The 17,756-nt window shown below is 37.2% G+C and overlaps 1 protein-coding gene across 3 annotated transcripts in view; it reads left to right on the forward strand.

The window, feature by feature from the left end:
* The window catches only part of CTNNA3 (catenin alpha 3), a 480,821-nt gene that overhangs the window by 370,986 nt on the left and 92,079 nt on the right, over positions 1 to 17,756 (forward strand). The gene's annotated exons all lie outside the window — the stretch shown is intronic.

Consider the following 17,756-nt stretch of genomic DNA (forward strand, 5'->3'; position numbering starts at 1 on the left):
TTACATTTGACTGACATTTACTTTATTTTACTGCAAGAAAAGACAAGAATGTTGTTTGAGCTTGCTCTTAATCCATTCACTTACGTCCAGGACAGAACTGTCTTCATGTGAACAAGAGTGAACTGATATTGCAATGAAGTGGCAAAAGGGACAGAATAGTGAGAAGAGTTTGAAATAGATTTGCCTGTTGTTATCTTCTTTTTTGACATTTTGATGAGAAAATCTGAAAACTTTCAACAGGACATCCTTTTTTTCATAACTTCTGAAAGTGCTATGACAAATACCGAGGGAAGGAGCAATTATAGGAAAGCATAGCTTTGATTCTCATGTAAAGACTGAGCCCTTCTTTCTTGAAACTGGTAGTGTTTAAACACATTAAGGGTTGACACTGATTTCTTTTCTGTTGCCTTGCTTTGACAGTAATATATAATGTACCTAAATCCATCTATCCATAAAAGACAGGAAGACGTAAAACTGGTTTTGGTTGAAATATTTGTCTGTGTCAAGGGACATCAAGCATGGTGTAATCTCAAATGTCTTTGGTGTACTTCAAACCTAAGAATCCACTATCTTCACACAGTTCAATAGGAGCGGGAAAAAAGGAACATATACTTTTCATTCTTACCTGTATTTATATGATCTGCAATGAACAGCCATCAAATCATGCGAAGGTTTTTGGTTGCTTGATGGTTTCCTTTTGTTCGTTTGTATTTTTGAACTGTTTCTGCTTACAGGGAAAATGCAGGTAGGCTGCAGCCCTCAGGTGTGACCCAAAACATTCTATCACTTCTGAGTCTTTCAGGAGCTAGCTGATTGCAAGGTGACACTTTGCTAGGAGAGAACTGTGTATTTATGTTGCCATTAGCTCCTAAGATACCTTACATGAGTAACCTAGGGCAGTGAAATGCATCCTTTATGCCCAGTGAAAAGGTAATGCTTTACTGAAGATAAATTATTGCAGGCAGAGTATAGAGTTAGTGAAAATGGAATTATAGAATAGTGTACACAGAAATTGCAGAGATAAAAACTAAAGAGAGAATGGGACCCAGAAATGGAACTATGCAAATTGGAGGTAACAGGACAGAGAAATTGTGCATAAAGGAGAACTGTTTGTTGAAACAAAGACTGAGGTTAAATTGTAGCATATATGTTGAGCTAACTTAGAAGAAAAAGAGGTTAAATTCTCTGCATTACAGTGCATACTGTACATATAGAAAAGAACATAAGATCACTGAATCTGCCTCTTCCACTGGAAGACATCAGGCGTATTTGAAATGGTAAAGTGAGCTATTCAACAATAATAGTGTAATACTGCCATACAATGAATATTAAAAGCCAGTGCTTAATTTCTTAGTTCAAGTTGCGTAGTCGTGTTTAGATACAAGTTGTTGACAGCTGAAGAACTCTACAGCACCATACAGTGGAGTGTCTGCTTTCTCAGGCTCATGTTTTGCTGCTCATTCATTTTGCCCCTTCCCTTTCACCCAAGAATTAAAACCCCAAGCAAACTAACAAGGCCCCTTTCCGTTGTGGACTCAAGCTCTTAGAAGTTAGGCAATACCGGACCTAAAGTTGTCTTTGCAGCCTTGATTTACACTTGGTGTGTGCATGTGTTATGACACTGTGATTATGTGGCCTTGCACAGTTATGTTACAAAACAGCTGGTCACTGAAATGAATGCAGTGTCACTGGATGAACCTGCTTTAGACATACACCAGGGTCACATACTAGAGGAGGCTGGTGTCCCTAGGATTAATTTGGGAAGTAGGAAGAGGATGCAGGAAGAGAATGTTTGATCTGACAGTGAGGATAGTTATGGTTGGACTCATGATTTTAAAGGTCTTTCCCAACCTAACTGATTCTATGACTCTGTAGTTCCTCTGGAGTGCCACTCTCTGTATAGAGTGCCTCTGTGATACTGTGTAAGTTCACGAGGCTACAGCTAATGGGGGGTGCAGGAATAATTCCTAGCTCCTGGTCTGAGTGAGCACCATGCTGACTGTGCCCTTCATCTCCATCACAATGAGACTGGGCCATCCTCTGACCCCTCTTTTCTCAGGTTTCAGTGGGATGGGCAGTAGGTAATGTGGGTAGGAAAGAGAGCTGCAAAGCATTCCAGCCAAGTCCCTACTCTAGATGACTGGAAGTCAGCACTGGGAATCATGCCATGGAAATGCATGCCCCAGGGTCTGTATGAAACCCTTACAGACCACTGGAGAAAAAAGTGTTCGGTCGTGTGGTCTGTATACTCCATGCAGGCAATTGTTTAAACCAGCATTTCCTACCTTGTTTTTACAAGTGCAAAGGTTGTGTTCTGGTATGGTTAAGACTGTGAAAATGTTAGTACTGGTACCTCTCTGTCATTCCTAGTGTCTGGCCCTGTTGGTTGGATATTCCTAGTGTCTGGCACTGTTGATTAGATTGAAATACACAGATCCTTGCATTTTGGTAGGATTTGTGTACTGTTGCATGAAAGCAAAATGAAGCCTTTAGAAACACTGTTTACAAAAGCCTCAGGTATTTCCACTTCAGAACTGGAAGAATAACCTTGTACTGTATTTTTAAATATCAAAGTCTACTCTGTTAGTTTACTGCCTGCCACAATCTGCAGCAGTTAAATTTAAGTAAGCAATTTATATTATGGCATGTATCTGTTGATATAGTAAAAAGCCTATATTTATTGTAAATTTTGTCTGTGGTTTTGTTTTCATGTCAAAGTATAATGATATACTGTATACATATATATGTATGTAAACACATATATAAATCCTCTAGTTATTTAGATATAAGAATCTTGTAGAAAACAAGGAAAAGGCTGGAGACAAAGATGATAAATATTTTAACTGTCTTAAGGAACTAGTGGAGGTGTCTTTCTCTGAATCATGGAGTTTTGAGTCCATGCTTTTTTATTCCGATAGTGCTGATGGAATCACAGCAAACCATTGTCCACAGCTTCTTACAACCAGAATTATGAATTACATTATAAATCACATACGGATAGGGCTTAATTTTAAGTTTAGGAAGAGTAATGATGTTGTATTTGGAATGAAAACCAAATTTAACTGTTCTCACATTAAAGGACAGCTGTGGGCATTGTTCTGAGACAGATACTGGCATGACACAAAATACTGTTCTGAGTCCCTTTGAATTATGGGAATCCCCTCTGATTAAGACAGAGTTTAATCTCTGAGATAAAATGGTGATATCAAATGTAAAATTGAACATGGATTTGAAAATTTATTCCTGCCTCAGAAAATGTTTATAAACCTGTGTCCGTAACTGTGGATTCCAAATCGTTTCTCAGTATAAGAGGGATATAAATTAGATTTTTTTACAAATACCCCGTGCCTAAATTGTGTCTCATTGAAAGTCATTAAAACTGTTATTCATGTGATATTTGTGCTCATAAACTATGAAGTGTAGTAACTGAATTAACTGGAATCTAACAGTTTTAGAGATTACTGTCTTCTGATGTGATACCAGCGATGTTGCTTGTAACTGGGGATTGAAGGGCAAAATACATAAGAGGTGGTTTTTATTAAGTGAGTAATCATCTGGGTAAGTACAAGTTTTTAAACATTTCGGAGTGAAGGAGAAAGCAAACAGTCCCCATGACTTAATCATGAGGCTCAAGGAGCTTTATGTTGAGTATTCTAATACATAATCATAATTCTTTGATATAGCAAGGGGGATTCCAAGGACAATTTATGTCCCCATTATCCCCTTGAGAGCTGTATAGGCCTATTAATTCTAATTAAAGATTTTCCTCAATTTTCTAGCATTGGTCAGTTCATACATCTTGTTCTTGTGTCAGTATTAACAACTCTTCTGCCTCCACCTGGATCAAAGCCACTTGGCCCCAGTGGGACAAAAACTTTTAGACCTGTTTTGGAGAGATTGGGTTTGTGTTCAGTGATTTTCTTTAAAACCTTCACAAGTTTCAGTTACCTTTTTTCTGAAGTCCTTTCCTATGATTTTGTCCTAAAAGTCATTCTGTTCTTCCTGACCCAGTTGTCTTCTGTATTAGCAGCGTGTTTTAACATCATACTGTTTGCCAGTGTCACTAATTAATTTATTTATTTGTTTATTTCTTGGTCCAAAGATTGTTATTTTGGCCATCTTCCAGAGTCTCCCCTCACTTTATAGCCCTTTCAGTGTGATCAGATGTACAGCCTCCATACTAATACTGATCTACTCCACCTGAAACAGAGCTTTCCTGTATGGTACTTCATTAAATGATTCTGCAGGGTGGATTAAATCTACTGCATTGCTTTTCTCTGGGAAAAGATTATTTATCTTAGCACTAAAAGAGACTAGTGTTATCTGATAGGAGCTTCCTTCTATCTTCTGCTTTTTATTTAGCTTTTCCATTTCTGCATGCTTATGTGCACAAGCTAATGACTTTGTGTTTTCCTAGATGCTTCACTTGCCTTTTTCAAATACAGTTTGCAGGCTTGTCGCAACAGCTTATGTGAAATGACAGTTTCCTTTGTCCACTGTCTGAGCTTTTTGCAGTAGGGATTGTCTGTATTCTCCAGTTCAAGAACGTTACTCTCCCTCTCACCCAAAAGGCACCTGCTAAGGAGGAAACATAAGAAGGCTTTGCGGTCTGTTTTCTTGTGCCCACTCTGACATTTGGTACTTGTTTTATCCTCTTTTGGTATGCCATCTAAGCCAGAATGGGAAGAGAGAAGCACCTCCAGAAACTTTGTTGATACATCTTCAGATTACATAGGATGAATCAGCTGTTGAGGCTCCTTACCTCTTCTTGTAATATAAAAGATACCAATATGTCCAACTTTACTCTAGGTGATTTACTTGAGAGTAGCTAAAGTGAGGTGGATGAATCTGACTCATTCTGTCGTGTGTGCAAAATTAAGTTTTTATTCATTTAAAAAGACAAGTATTTTTAATAAGAAAATATTTTCCACTGCTCATTCCTCACCCTCAAAATGAGAATTAAATGTAATACTTGCTCTTTGAATCTGTTTAGTTTTCAGAGGTTTTTACCCGTTGCTTGTGAAGATGTTTCGGATCTGGAAACTTTTTTAGAAACACAATGCAAGCTTTGCAAATGGAACTTTGTGTGCAGTTTGGAGCTTTTAACAAGACCAAAGCTTCTCAGCTGGATCAAAGAGTGTTTGCGTGTGCCCTGTACAATGCTTTTTGACGATACAGTGTATAAGTCCTTTCTAAAGATGGAACTCACCACTGTTGGACCCCACATCCTCACAAGCATGTTCTCAAGTACTGTTGGAGCATGTTCTAGCCCCAAAACAGGTAGAGTCATTTAATACCCTGCAGGCAGTCTGCAAGCTGGCAAGATGCAAAGAGGAGACAGAGCATTTCTTGTGGCTTTTTTGAAAGCTGTCTTTCAGAGCACTATAGTCATAAGTTTCCATTCCTGGTGCACCATTTGTTTTCACTAGTTAGGGTGGTAATAAGAGGGAGAAGTTTAAAGAATGTTGTTGCTGTGATTCTTTCTCTATACCTTCAGATTCAGTCCACCTTTGCTTGCAAGCATTCCCCTGTTTTCATGGGAAACCCTTTCTCATCACTTGGAAACAAATTCTTTCTGTCTCTATAGGATGATTGCTTCATTTAATATCAGTTTAAATAGCTATGCCTTGTGGCCAACTGTAACAATGATAACATTCAGATTTGTTCGGATTGTTTAAATTTATCTTTGGGGTATGAAATAATCTAAACTGCGGTTGGGAAATAAATCATTCATGTGTCAAAGATGCAGCTGATCTTATGGGGATATATATTTTTACTGCCAAAGGCAACAAATGTAGCTGTCATGTTTTCTGGTTTCTATCAGTGTTGAGCAGAGGTGTCTGCAGTGTTCTCATTCCTGTTCACACATACCTGCCATGTGCCTTTCTAAATTTTATCTCTCTAGCAAGAGATGGGCAGAAAGACTGTAGTTATTGCTCACATGTTCTGCCTGGACTGGCCCTTTTGTTGGGTGTAGTCTGGTCTTCTGTTACAGGTATATATTTGGCTCAAGTACCCATGGTGTTTGGTTCTCAAGACAGTATATACTCACTGCTTGATGATTCTGTGTAGACAAATTCATTCTTGCCATGTTTGGTAAAACAGTCTCTGAAACATTATTTGTGAAACAGACTTTTCACTATTTTTGCCATTGCGAAAGAGTCATTCTGTGCGGTGTCTCAAAGTGAATCATTGAAAATAAAAATAGACATAAAAATAGCTTTTTTTTTTTTTTTTTTTTGTGGAAAGGGTCTTACTTTCACAGACCTGTATTTCTTCTTTTATGAATTGCATGAAGTGTAGTATGGCATGCAAAGGATAAAACAAAAGAATGTTTCATTTTTGTAATTTAAAGGTACAATAAGCCCAAGAAAAAATCCCACACTGTTCTAAAAACTGCAAAGAAAAGTGGCTAGACAATGAGAAATATTAAGAAGGATCATACAAACCAAGCGTATAATAAGGGTACAACGGATTCCTTTGCAGATTTGTGGCCTAGATTTGTTGTCCTTAAAATAAATGGCATTTTCTGCCTTTTCCTCTGTATAAAGCATAGAGTACTGCAGGATTGCATTGGCAGTTTGACATTGCAAGTCAAACTGAAATAAGATGTGACAAGTAATGGTGTGAATTGCTAGTCAAAGTACTGTATATTTAGTTTTAGTGTTTTACTGAAAACATGCATGCCAGTCTATGTGTATTGCAAATGTAAGTAACTTTTTACTCATTTTAGACAAAGAGGGTCTAAAAGAAGTAGTGAGATGGGATAAGATAATTTCTTTCAATTTTGTTTATTCTTATTTCTGTGTTTGGTGATTTTCTGAATTGAGGTGTCCCTTGCCCTGCTATAGAAGTGTAGGGCCTGCAAAGTGTCTATAGTTACACCCCAGGGAGAATACAGGATAGAGAAAATGAAATAACAAAGTATTGATCAGTATTGCCTGTTTGTTTGGAATAGAGTTTAAACATCTTTCAGTTAAAAAAAATATTTGAAGAAATTTGATTTCTTCGTGTGTCATTGAATTGCATCATTCTTTGTCTATTGTCTATTCAGGGGAAACATTACTTTTGCAAAGGGGAAGAAATGTTTTGGAGTTTCTGACCTAGTTTAGTTTAGTTAAATTCTTTAAATTTTTTTAGGTCATTTTGTAATTGAAACTCTGATTCAAGAAATCCTTAAAAATATAATTTTAAACCCACTCCTGTACAGCAAAACAAATATGCTTAGATTCAGACCTTCACTCGTGTTCCTTCCAGTGAGTAGGGTGTTGTGCAGTAATTAGGATGAGGTTGCACAAGTAATCCACCTTGCAGTTTATGAAAGCAGCTCCTTCAATTCAACAACTGACACACACCAACCTGAGATGAAAGAGTCTAGAACAAAATCCTTGTGCTATGTGAGTTTATTAGAAGTTATATGGTGATCAGTAAGCGAAGCCTAGAGAAGGCTGATGCAAGCATTACAGACTTGTTTCTTTCCAAAATAATGCGATTTATTTTTATGCTCTGTCTACAGATTTATGGCAAAATATAGAACAAGCATTCTTTGCCATTGTGTAAGTGACAAAAGCTTCCCCATTGTGAAGACGGTGACTCATTTCTGTTATTAGGACTCTCATGCAATAAGCATGGCTCAATAGAAAGAAGTCCCACGTCGGGTACCTTAGAGAGGATGCTCCTCTGCTTTGCAAGCACTTGGTCCTGTTCAAACCCTATTTGCTGCAGCCATTAAGAGCCTTTTCTGGACCATTTTCAAGATGTGCCTTATTAGCCGTTTTCTATAAAAGGTAGAACCTAAAGGTAACGATTTCAGAAGATGTACTATCAGTGATTAATAATTACATTTGTGTAAGCTAACACATGCTATCTCCCGTTCTGGTTTCTGCTCTGTTTTTATGCAGCTATAGCAACTTAGATTGTTTCTGGAGGCCTTGGGAGAGCGTTGAGAGCAAGGTCAACACACAGAGAGAAGCTAGCCCTGTGCCATTCTTGCTGTTGAGTCCAATGTAAGGGCCTGTTCCCTTTTCCATTTTCCCATTTGAAAGGTAGTCATATTTGTTACTATGTGTTACCAAAACTTAATTAAACTTAACTGGAGTAAAACCTATCCTGAATTGCGCTGCCTGGTTTTCCCCAAGTGTCTGTCTGGAGACTGTTGCAGTCTTGAAGATATTTAATTACTCAATATGACAGGAAGGAGTCTAGCTTTGTCCTTTTGTTAGCTTTGTCCCTTTAAAAATGTCAGTGTTAGTTACAATATTAGCTTTAAACTCCATGACTCTTACTGTGTCTGTTAGCAGAGGGATGTATTTTTGTCCATTGATCTGTGCTGAAGACATTAAGGGAATGAAGGAGACCAACTCCTTTTCATGCCTAGATAACTCTTAAAGGTATGTGAATGTGAAAGTGTCTATGAGTAATAGTCTTCACCCCTGCTGATCTGTTGAAGCACCATATGCTTAACTCCTCGCTGCTCAGGGGAAACAGCTTTCACTTTAAATTTGTTTCCTATCACTTTTCACTTTTTAATCCATGGCAAGCCTTTGCCTCCTGCCCTGTGGCTTTTTCTTTTTTCCTCTCTGTTTTCATGTATGAGCCATCCCCCTTACATCAGCATTTTCAGAGCACTGCAGCAGGTTAGAGACACTCACTTTTCAAGGCTAAGGCGTTTGGACTCCCGAGTGTTAGATGTGTCCAAACGTTACCAGTGTGTCTTCAGTGAGGGCTTCTGTGCACATGCATTCCCCCCACCTCCCCTTTAGGAGGGGGCCAACCAGAGATGGTAAAAACGCCCGTATGTGCTTCTCTTGGTCCTTTGTGCATTTTCATTTCATTTTTTAGAGACAATGTTAGTGATCTAATTTTCGAGAGTAGTAGTTGCATTTAGCTATTTGCACTGCAGTTTAGGGAAAAGGCAAAGGCAAAGTGATCTGTACAGTTTTAATAAGAGCATACAGAAAGACTTCATAGGCAAACATGCTCGTATCTACAATGAACACTGCTATATAAACACAAAAGTGCAATCCACATATCTGACATTCAGAAATTATTTTACAGCAATTTTGTTTCTTTTACAAAGTCCCTTTCCCAGAATGAATTGCCATATATCCATTCACTTCAGCGAATGTAACACAGTCTCACAGACATATTGTCTAAGATTTGCATTACCTGAAGACCCATCTAAATAGGTTTTATCCGCTTACCCTCTCGGTGTTTTTCAAAACTGTGTTTGTAAAGAACAGTTATAAATTAATGTAAATAAAATCTGTCCTCATTTTTCCGGATAAGTCAATATGTTCATGCAGCACAAGCTGCATTTTTGGGGAAGATTCTAAAATGAGAATATAACTTTGCACTTAAAAATATAGTTGGTTTTCTGCGACTTTTCACTAAGCAGAGCTCAGAGATACTTAGATATTTAGTGACAGACACTTAGTGTTTCTCCACTGTTTTAATTGTTCTAGCTAACTTTCCCAAGTGCTTCTACATGTTTAAATTAAATTAAACTTCTTCCTTATTCTCCAAATGAAAACAGTAACTTGCCACATCCCACCCACTATAACAGTTTTTAATTGGGAGTGAAATCAGATACTAGGTATTAAAAATCAGAGAGTGCTTTGTCTATCCTGACATAAAATTAGCAAACAATCAGTGAGGGTAGCCTGCTATCACACTGATACTGTTTGATAACAGAATCAAGTGCTAGAAACAGGTTAGTTAGAGAGTTCTTAACATCCTTTCAGATTATCCTCCATTCTTGTGGACTGCTAATTCTCTTCCCATTGATTTAGAAGAGGTTTCATTTTTCTTTTTTTTCCAGTTTCAAGTGATAAGACAAAGAGATTGTAATATCTCTCAAATATTTTTTTGTCTTGTCTTCAATAGATATGGCAGTGTGTATGTGTGTACATACAGTGTTTACGCAGTTAAACAGAAAATTACAGAGATGGAGTTTAAAAATGGTAGAAAAAGTGTTATGGTCATACTTAAGAAAATAAATGAAGCCAGTCTGCTAAAACTCAGAAATTGTTATCTGTCAGACTAAAGGTGAAAAAATAATTTGGCGATATTTTTTTCTTGTAAAAAAATCATTGTGTTTACAGACGCAATGCTTATATGGAATGTGTATGTTATGTTTAGAAACAAATCCATCTTAGCCAGCAACAGACTGTGTTGTGGAATTCCTTTTTACTGGATGAATCCTGAATGCTTTGGGGATCTTCTGAAGATGCTCGGATTGCCTTCAAGGAAAGGAGAAGGTGCACTAAGAGTTAGAAGCTCAGGGCATAGGCCAAGGTAATGCTAACCAGTGATGTCTGGGATGTAACAGTACACGTGGGGTAAGCAGGCTGTCAGTTTGCAGGCAGTCTCAGCATTCAGAAGTGAGTATGTGAGGAAACCCACACTAGTCGTGGCAATGTTAATGTACAAAACCTTAGACAAAACCACACACGGAGTAAGAATATGTTCCATGTTCCAGGATGTCTGTTTCCCAAATACATAGTCTCTAATACAGTGGTGAATTTGTTGCAGTGAGTGAATTCTGTTATCATTTCAGGACTTCTCTCCGGATCAGACTTAATAAGATCTCTATTACAGTTCAAAAGAGGTAATATTTTTTTAATGCTCTTAAATGTCTTTAAATGTTTTCCAAATGACCTTTTTCAAAGGTCAGGCTTTTTAAAGACTAAAATAGTCTTACCTCAAAATATCCCTTCATATACTTTCTTAAGCATATTCTTATTACTTCAATTTTCATAGGAATCATCATACTTAACATAAAATTAACAAAAACCAGCATGTAATAATACTCAGAAAGTGTGAGTGGTTTAGGTTTTTTGTCTGACTGGGTTTAGGTTTTTTGCTGATTAACACCATTCTCTACCTTAAGCAGTATATAGCAAAATGCTTATTCACTTGAAACAACCAAGTTCACAGAGATTTTTTTTTTTTTTTTTAATTCAACTCTCAGGATTTCTCTTCCCCACCTAAAGTAATGAAAAGCTCTTCTCTGTGCAGATAGTGTCTCTATGTAATGAAGGGACTCCCCCACAAGAAGACCTCCCTTTCCTCATCACGGTTTTTACGGCATTTCCTATGTCCTATTCAGCACACCTGAACAATCCCAATTTGGGAATATTCGTTCAGCAGCCTTTACAAATTGCCTGATGTGTTAATCAACTCCCTGCTCTTGCTAGCAGAGCTTTGGCCTTGGATATAACAAACCCAGTGAAGAAAAACTTCATTAAAAATCTGCAGTAACAAAATCTAGTCATAGAAATGGGGGCTATAATTCACGGTCATTTTAAACAGCTCTAAATGCAGTTTTTATTGATGTCAGCAGTGCTGACTTGCCCCATCTGTCTCTTCCTATCACCTCCCTTGTACCAGTACTAGCATGTCAACTATCTGGCCTGGTAGCAAGTTTGACCGCAGTACTGAACCACCTCAAAACTAGCTTGGCTACCAAAAAACTGAAGTCTTCGACCATTTCAGTTCATTGAACTTTGTGATCATGCTGCTGTATGATCACGGGCTTTGAAGTGAGGACATACATGTGAAGGTTTGATGGTAGTCTGCAATCGGACTGAAGGTAAACTTGAAGCCTCTGGGTAAAGCCCCATGTAATTCACTTATGAAAAGTAATTGGTTTTTTTCTACTTACAGACTTGGGGTATTTACTAGTCTTAGCTTATGTGTATCACAAGACTTTCTATTTAGTGCTGGTGCCTCTAAATTAAGCCCAGTGACTTCAGCTAGACTGATGAAAGTCATGCTGTTCTGCACTGTGAGCTGAGTTCAAGAGGAGTGGATGTTTCCACAGTACATAAAGGCTTTGCAGTGCCAGGCAACTTGTGGGTTAAGACAGGCTCACATGGTCCACACTGTCTGCTAAGAGATGCAAAAAAAATTATGAAATTCTTTTCCAGTAAGACCTCTGAGCTAATGTCTTTCTCATCTGAGATCTCATGGTCAGTCTGTCCATGAGCGTGGTAACAGAACGCAGTAGGCAGACAGCTTTTACAAAGTTAGATTATTTATGTGATCTTATAGTATCTTTCTGCTCTTAGAGATGCTGTGCCCTGCCTCTAACACCTCATTATATAGGGAAAACCATCTACACCCTCAAAACCAACACCACCTCTCTGTTAGTTTATTTTTCTGGAAATTTGTGCAGAGGGGAAAAAGATGCCTTTAAGTCACCACTGAAGTCTTGAACCATGATGTTTAATTGTAGGCACTGCCTTAATTCCCAACTGCAGTGTTATGTGCATTTACCAGGCTGTTCAAGACTTGTGGAGAGCAAGCTTGGCTAGGGGAAAGTCCAGAGGCTCATGGATTCCAAAATCACAAGCAGTTACCCATACCCGTATCCATCCAGTCTGCTGTTTTACACAGTAGCAGTGATTTTGTAAATATCAACATTGTTGTGGTGCAGATGAAAATAACTATATTTTCCAGGTAGGAAGTTCAATCACTGTCGTGGGTGTGTTTAAGACAAGGATAAATTAGGGCCTTTTCCAAACTCAAAAGCATCAGTTTATGGGATTGCCATTCATTAATAATACACATTGCCAATAATTAAGACTCACTCCTTATCAATCATTTCTCATATTCTGAAGAGTTAACTCTTAAAAACCTTACCCTCATTAGCTGTAAGGATGTAATACCACAAAACTGCTGTCATATATTCAGCATAGCTTACATATAAATATATATGTAAAAATACACATATAGTATAAACAAATATTTATTCTATATATTCTTATAAATATATAATTTTCTAAATATTTATTTTATATGTATATGTAGATATACTTAACTGTGTTACTAAATTCTTGTTGATTATGCCAGTAGTCTTACAACCTTGTAAGTGCACCCAGAGCTCCAAAATGCTTACACACAGTTTCTGATTTTCCTATTCCTGGATGCATATGGCTGGGTGAAAGAGAAGCCAGTACTAATTATATCTTGCTTTTAGTATGCAACTTCTTTTTACATGCAACAGGCCTCTGCCTTGGCTACTTCATGTTGTATTACACTTTCAGCATGCAAAAACTTTAGCATGAAATACTAATTCCCACAAAGATAATTTATGCTCAAAATAGTCAAGGTGGTGGGGCAGTGAGCGATTCGGAGATCTTTTCTCTCATATAATGACCTAGGAATCAGATTGGCAGAGGAATATGAGCGAAGTGTTTCATGTGTTAGAAGATGTTCCAAAAACATCTTTTCCTGCATATAATCTATAAACTTGTTACCAAAGAAAAGGTTATTGAATATGAGTGGAAGTATTTGAAGAAGTATAAGGGATATATCAGATGCACAGAGTCACAAAGGTCGTCTTCTCCTTTCACATATAAAATATATATATTTATATGTATGACTCAGCAAGTCATCTGATACCGTGTTATAATTAAATGTCACCTATTTAACATTGTATCACAAAAATACAGGCTTGAATATAAGTGTCTGGTACCTAAATCAAATTTAGAAACAGTTTGATCCTCATATTAGCATTGTATTATATAGATTTGTAATAGTCATAAATGTTTGGAGTTTCAAAAAACTGTTTACGTCATTTAGTTCAACCATTTTGCAGTGAATGAAGAATCATTTTTCTTTTCAGTAATTCCATTATTATTTAAATGTATTTTTGAACACATCTGATGAAGAGGTCTTCGTCAGTCATTAAATAGTTTATTCCATTCTAAATAGCATGCTGTGGGTGGTGTAACCCAAGCTTCTGCCAGAAGAAGCCCTTATAGGTGGTATGCTTTGGCCAGCGCAGTTGCCTTAGTTTAGATGTTTTTATTTGATTTGTTTATTATTTCTTTATATACCACTTTGGATTGAAATGACATTGAGAACAGACATAATACTTAGAATAAAACTGTGTTGTTACAGGAATATACAGTGTCCTTGCTACCTGAAATTCTTAGATACCACTCTGAAATAAATTTGCAACTTCTTATTTTTAAATCACAAGAAATACAAACTACTTTTTTTGTCTCAAAGAAATGAAATAAGTTCTGAATAAAGACTGTGCCATTATTAACTAGATTTCTTATTTGCTCTAGTATTACCCTACATTTAAGTGGTAACTGTGTTTTTAATCTTTTCAACCCTCATTTGCTTATGCTTCACTTTAGCTGAATTCCTGCAACTGGGAAACTATTTAAATCCTCTGAAAGCAAACTGTCTATACCCATCACACTGACTTTCATGCTAGGTGATCAGATTATGGGGGATAATAAAATACTTGAGATACACACCACTTGCCACAGCTCTCTGCTTCTGCTGCCACAGGAGGACTCATCTGAACTTCTTCCTGAAAGACAAAGGACATCCTTAAAGCAAATCTTTCATTCTCATGAATAAATTAATTCAGTTTAACATACTGTACAATTCCAGGATATTGTATTGAAAAACATCCTCAGGAGGGTAGATTTCAAGCACTTATTCCTCTTAGTATGTGGCTTTATCAGTGCTAAACAAAATTAGACGAATGGAATAAAAATTAAACTCAAGCTATGCTGACAAGCATAGAGGAAAATGAAAAGGCGTACAGAGAAAGTGAATTACATCACATGACAAGAAAAAATGATTTAGTTTTTCCTCATGGAAGAGTAACTGTTGCTTTGCTGCTTTACTATTTTTTTTTCATTCTTCTTAATTTTATTTTACTTTTGTTTCTAATTTTCTTTCACTTTTATCTTGTTTTTTTTTTTTCTTTACCACTGTTGATTTTTTTGAATGTTCAGCTGAGTGATGGATATACCCTCGCTGCTTGCCTGTAGCATTTAACTAGTGTCAGGATTTAAGCGTGCATGGCAACTCTCTTCTTTATAAGGATTGTATAAGCTTCTTCCTTTAAATAGGGCAGTCTAAAGATTGTTTAAAAATTGTCATCTATTAGCTATCTGTTACAAGGATAGATTTCTTTTTTCTAATCAACAGCTCCTGAAAATTTTTACCTGCACAGCTCAAAAGCATCAATGGCATATTTCTCGGAAATGGAAATGTTCAATTTTTACTCTCAGAAAAAGAGAGGAATTTCAGATTTGATGGACAATATAATTCCTGTATTTAGGAAAGAGTGTGAGTTGTGTGTGTGCAGTGTGGCAGTGCAGTGTTCTGAATATCTTCTTGTAATTGTATGGGTCATGTCCTTTTTGTGTTACCTGCGTTGTACTAAAATACATGGCTTACACAGCAATGCAAATTTAATTGTGCAATAACACAGGAAGTAATACTGGTCAGGAGATTTAAAGCCCACCGAAAATGTCAACAGAAATTTTTTTATTTTTTTTTCCTTTAAATGTCAAGTCAGTTTTAATAGACATTATGTAAATACCTACTGTAAACAAGGTAATTTTTTACCTTGCTACCTGAAAAGGCTTTCCAGAGTTGGTTGGACCTTCTAGGTCCTTGTCACTTAGAAATTAAAAGAAAATCGCTTCAAGCAACATGCTTCATATCCATAGCTTGAGTTTAACTATGTTTGCAAGGGGTAATTTCCTTGGTAACATAAGATACAAGATCACTGGTTCTGACTTTCATGAGTTCTCATAAGCTCTTGGTGCCTAGAATAACTCTGAGGTCATTTTTGAAGTAGGAGACTCGGAGATTTGTGCAGAACGCTTCCACTGTGTTCTCTTCAATTTTTTACCTTTTTTTCCAAGGTAAAATACAAGAGATCACATATAGAATCATAGACTCATTTAGGTTGGAAAAGACCCTTAAGATCCTTAAGTCCAACTGTTAACCTAACACTGCCAAGCCCACCACTAAACCATGTCCCTAAGTGCCACATCTATGCATCTTTTAGATACCTCCAAGGATAGTGACTCAACCACTTCCCTCGGCAGCCTGTTCCAGTGCTTGACAAGCCTTTCTGTGAATAAATTTTTCCTGATGTCCAATCTTAACCTCCCCTCGTGCAACTTGGGGCTGTGTCTTTTTCTGTATTGAGAACTTTGGATTCACATATTACTGGGTTAGCTCCAAGGAGCCCTCCTGGTCTTGTAGGCAACCTAGGTTCCTTCAGGCTGATGTACAGAAATGCGGAGATAAACAATGATGTTCTGATTTGCAGGATTTGTGAGTTCCCTGAGAACTTTTTTCTCCGGAAGAACTCTCATCCAATGATTGTTGTCAGGTGCACTCTCAGCCCTTTCTTTAGGAAATGTAATATATTAATTACCTTCAAGTTTTTCTTTGTCAGGAATTATTTTCTGAATGACAGAAGACAGACCATTTTTAGTACCTCGAGCTACAACATTACCCGGTTTTGGTCTCAGGACTTGCTATGTCTCTTGGTTTGGAGATCTGTAGCTCTTCCTGTGATTTCAGATCTTGCAACAAACCAAGATTATCATCAAGACCTGAGCCTCTGGTTTTTGCCATCTTACTGCCTAAATGGTGGATGGTATTCAAGATTTTAGTGAAGATATTATTTCCTGCTTGGAGGCTAATTAATAGAAAGACCTAGTGTGATGAAAGAAGGTATTAGTCTTGTGTTTGAAACATGTGGCTTGGCACATGTCTAGGTTGCACTCATCTCTTTTAATTTGCCTACCTGTAAATCTGGTTTATTTCTGTGATCTGAAAAAACCTAGACATACTAGTTTCTTATTAGGTCCATTCAGCATCTTTTTAGTCCTTACATGACCGTGCTTTTGGCTTTTGCTTAATTCTTCAGACTGTCTTCTGGTGGGCTTTTGGAAGTTCTCATGGGGCTTTTTTTCCCTGCTAGAATCTGAATTAATCAATAGTAACTGACCCTGATTTTATTATCTTCATGAGGAAAACCATTTTTTCTCACTCAGTCTTGCCCACGTTTTTTTAAAAAAATACTCTTTTTCATAGCAATTACTTCAGCTGCCTGTAGAAGATGGAGATTCCCATTCCTACAACAAATCCTCCTTATGCCATTCTTGTTAAGCTCTCCTCCAGTCTTTACTCACTTTGATATTAAAGGTTCAGTTTGGGTACTAACCTCCATGTGATTTTTATTCTGAGTGCTTCATTAGTTGAAACTTCTTATTCACTCTGGGTGTTCTGTATTTTTGTATAGTGACAAGAAACTTTTTAGGAAGGCTGCTCATGTTTTCATGTCTCCTACCAAACAGTCCTGTGGCTCTTTTATTTGAGCAGAGAAGATGTTTCTGAATGGCTGACTGCCCAACAAAGAGTCTTCTCCTTTGTTGAAAGGTCATTGAACTTAAGTTTAATTAATAGCTGTGAGAGTCTTAGAGAGTCTACCTGTAGCTGAGATCTGTAGGTCTGCCGCAGAGAGCTTTATTCATTCATCTGGGCACTGTGTTTTCATTTCTATTTCAGAGCTGCCATTGAAAGAGTAATTTTTCAGTCTTCATTCTAGTGGGAGATCTTGAACCTTTTCCCAGTCTGTTTACACAATACAGTTAGTGGCTCACAGTCTTTATAAGTATAGATAAACATTGAAGGTGAAAGTTTGGCTATTTTCCACAAATTCTTTTTCTTGAGATAAATTGTGTATATGTACCTTCAGTAATCCACCACATCTGCTCTCACTTGACATCCTTGAGAAACTGTGGCACTCTGAGTTGAGAGAAACCGAAAGGGAGAACACCACCTGCCTATATCATTCCAACATAAGCACAAGGGATGGGACCTGAGGATTGTCCTGCAGAGATGGCGGAGTACCAAATACTCTTATTTTCACTACTTGAGTATAAGAATGGTGAAAAATAAGTAATCTGTATTTTCCT

This window comes from Athene noctua, chromosome 21, assembly GCF_965140245.1.
Source record: "Athene noctua chromosome 21, bAthNoc1.hap1.1, whole genome shotgun sequence".
Lineage (NCBI taxonomy): Eukaryota > Metazoa > Chordata > Aves > Strigiformes > Strigidae > Athene > Athene noctua.